Consider the following 3,586-nt stretch of genomic DNA (forward strand, 5'->3'; position numbering starts at 1 on the left):
CCTGTTCATTACGTAATTGAATCTTTGAATTTTAGTACCTGAGTCATCGCTAAGCTTGACTATGTATTTAATGGGGTGGTAAAGTCACTTTATCCACTTTATTTGAGGCTTATTTTTCTCAATATAATTCAGCTTAAACATAAGCAGAGCATCCTGAAAAGCTAATGTGAAATTCAGCATTGGAATAACTATCCTAACACCTCGCCAAAAAATTCGTAGGCAACATGGGATGAGGATACTTTATAAGAATACTTATTTGGGGGGCTTTTAGAGGGTTTCCTTTTTCTTTTTTGTGGGGGGATGGATGTCATGGCTGGAGAATTGCAACGATAGAGATGTGGTTAACGGTGGGGGAGGGGAGAACTTGGAATACCCCTGAAATCAGTATGACTCCTACGTCATAGCCCTTACAACAGGGGTTTTGCTAGATGATGATGAATCATCCGGGAGCTTCTCAATTCCTCCTTTGTCCACCTACTGGGAAGGTGGTAGACCTTCCAGACAACATACCACTGTTATAAATTCAAAGGACCAGCAATGAAAGCTGGATGTGTTTATCTTTATACTGCTAAGGGGCAGGTGGAGAAGGATGGAGGAGTTACTAAGTGAAAGAAATAATTGAACTGACTCAGAATTATCAATAAATATTTTAAAAACAAATCATATATTAATTATGTGATTAATATTAGTTAATTGTGTGAGTTAATTTCTTTGGGTTAGATAAAGAGCTGCTGACAGGGCCTCTTTTTAGCAGCCGTGCTTTTTGATAGTGTAATATACCTGGAGGAGAAACCCCGAATTTATTCTAAATGTACTATACCTCACGCTCTTTATTATTCAGTTGGCTTTCCCGCTAATTATCTAGTTCTTGCGATTCCTTTTGGCAAAATAGACTTTAGAGTTTTAAATCTTACTTGCCCGAGGGGTGAAGCAAGAATCAACAACCAGAATAGCTCATAAAGAACCCAGTGGAGCAAATTTCTACCCCTGGCTCTCACGGCTAGACTGACTCGCATCAGGCTGAGCTCCATGTCACTTGTGCTTTTTATTTCTGGTTCAAATAAGACCAAATACTTACACACTATATCCAGTTTAGAATTCCAGGTGTGGCTTTTCAATAGCATGCTTTGCGATATTAGTCTTTTCTCTAAGCACTCTTATCTTATTCTTATATTGCTTAATCACAAAGTTATGAAGTCAGGAAATACTGGTGTAAAACCATATTTAACAAAAACATACAACTGTCCTTTGAGACACACCAGTTGGGAAAAATATCGAAATAGTATTAAAATCATCCTTTCATTCTCATTGAAAAGAAGATTCAGATATGATTTACTTTAGCAGACCAGTAATTTACCAGAATATTGACTAGCATCATGGAAAATAGCATCTACCTTTGCTGTTCCTGCTTTAAGCAGCAGTACTCTATATTAAAAGGAGCACTGGTGAGAGGCCAAGTATTAAATATTAAACCCCTACCCTAATCTCTATGGATATTTAAACATTGCTCATAACTGTATTTTTAAGGAAATGCACATCTGTGCTGTGTTTGAAAACAAACTACCTGTGTATACTATAGCATAACATGCCAGAAGCTATAAATTAGCCAACAGTGCCTTCCACGGGACTCTGAGATGCTTGGTTAACACAGTCCATGCTTCTCCATACAGAAACTTAGGGATACAGTGGAGAAGGACAATTGCAAAGTCCAGCAATGGCCTCACATGGACAGGCTACGCCATTTTGCCATGTTTCATGAGCTGGAAATGCCCCAGAAAGGCATTTGATGTGGAAAAGCCTAACACTAAAATGACCAAATAAAATCCCAACGGAGTCTGATCTGATAAGTATATTGCATTTACTCCCAAATACACCTCTGCTCACAGCAGCAATATTTCCCATCTCTTTTCCCATCAACCATGTAGTAAACAAATTTAATACTTTTGTAGTCAGACAGAGTAAAAGGAATATTGCATACAAAATTATTCAGTTAAAATCGAGTTTCGGGGAGCTTTGTGAAGAAGACAGATTACATCCTGTAGCTAGAATGCATTATACCTAAAGTTGAAGGAGTATAAACTTCATTAAATTTTGTTATAAGTAAACGAACTGTTGCAAAATACCAAATATACTACCCAAATATACTACCCTGATCATAATTGTTTAGTTATATGTTGCCCAAAATAATATAGAGATTATATATAACTAAAATATAATTAATTACTGTACAACACTTAAAGAAGGCTTCAAAACACAGCAAGAGCGGAAAATGAAGTGGATAAATGTTTTAGATTTACTCGTAAGCACTGCCAATGTTTCAATCAGGGAGTCCTCGAGTTAACATGTAATTTCACATAATAGGCTAGAAAAATGGTAAAGGAGTCACTGAATGTAACAGCAAGAGAAAAAGACAAATCAGACACATAGGCACATAGCCCCTCATGAGCACAGGTTAGATGGTGGCTGGCGACACAGGCACTTAGAATGGACACTCACAAATCCTTGTCAGTTAGCAGTAGCGGCTAATCTATCATCAAAGCAGATTTACCAAAAATGAGGATTTGGCTTGGCGCATTTTAACATCCATAAGGTCTCCCAAAGCTGAAGAAAACTGAAGGGGCCATCGGCACCCGTGGCGGAGAAGCTTCTTTCAGAATAGGAAAATCAGCTTTTTATTGCAGCTTAAGTGAAAGAAAGCTTCGCACGTCATCATGTAGAGGCTTTAGTGTTCCTCGGTGAATAGATCAGTAGTGTATTTAGAACGCAGCCCAGAAAATTCAAACCTCAGCTTTACCATGTAACACAAAGAGCCTCTTGCTTCAAAATTGTATATAGAAGATTTTCCCTACATAGATGGCAAGTGATTGCAAGAAAGAGAATTAGGAAGAAAGAAGACAAGACTGGAAAAGAGCTCGTTTGGTACTGGTCCTCCAGTATTACAAAAAGAACTTTGTAAAGTCATTACCAAGTAAGTATTCATCCACAAAATGGGATGCATCGGCATTCTCAGCTCCTCGCCCAGCAAACTAACGAAGGAAAACTAATCATGCTTAAGCTACAGCACTACGAATCTCTCTCTAAGGGCTCTCATTTTCTACAGGGAGAAATGGACTTAAGTTAGTCATTACACATTATGGTCGGTATGTAATACAGTATTGCCTCTTTGAAGATTCTTTTAACCTGTGGAAAGCAGAAAGAAAACCTATACTCGTTGATTCTATACATTACTGCATCGACACAGCATTTTCAACCACTAGGATGAATGCACTTTAGGATTCATCTGCCTCGTAGTATTAATCTTCCTGGGTCAATCAATGTCCTGTTAGCTGCAGGACTTAGGCTGGCTGAGAACTTGACACTGATTCTTTCTCAAACCCAAGAGCTAGTCGACAACTACAGATGAATCCTGGCCCACGATGCATTCCCGTGGCAGTACGTGTTGTGGTGTCCAGCTCTCCTCTCAGTAGGTCCCATGTCTCCCGGAGAGCCCCGGGTCCAGCACCCCACATCCCGCCCACCCAGCCTGCCCTGTATCTCCATACCCATTTGCACGCCGCGGATCTGGATTCTCCCGCTCTTAGAGGAG

The sequence above is a fragment of the Pteropus vampyrus genome, unplaced genomic scaffold (assembly GCF_000151845.1).
Source record: "Pteropus vampyrus isolate Shadow unplaced genomic scaffold, Pvam_2.0 Scaffold75, whole genome shotgun sequence".
In the NCBI taxonomy this organism is placed as follows: Eukaryota; Metazoa; Chordata; class Mammalia; order Chiroptera; family Pteropodidae; genus Pteropus; species Pteropus vampyrus.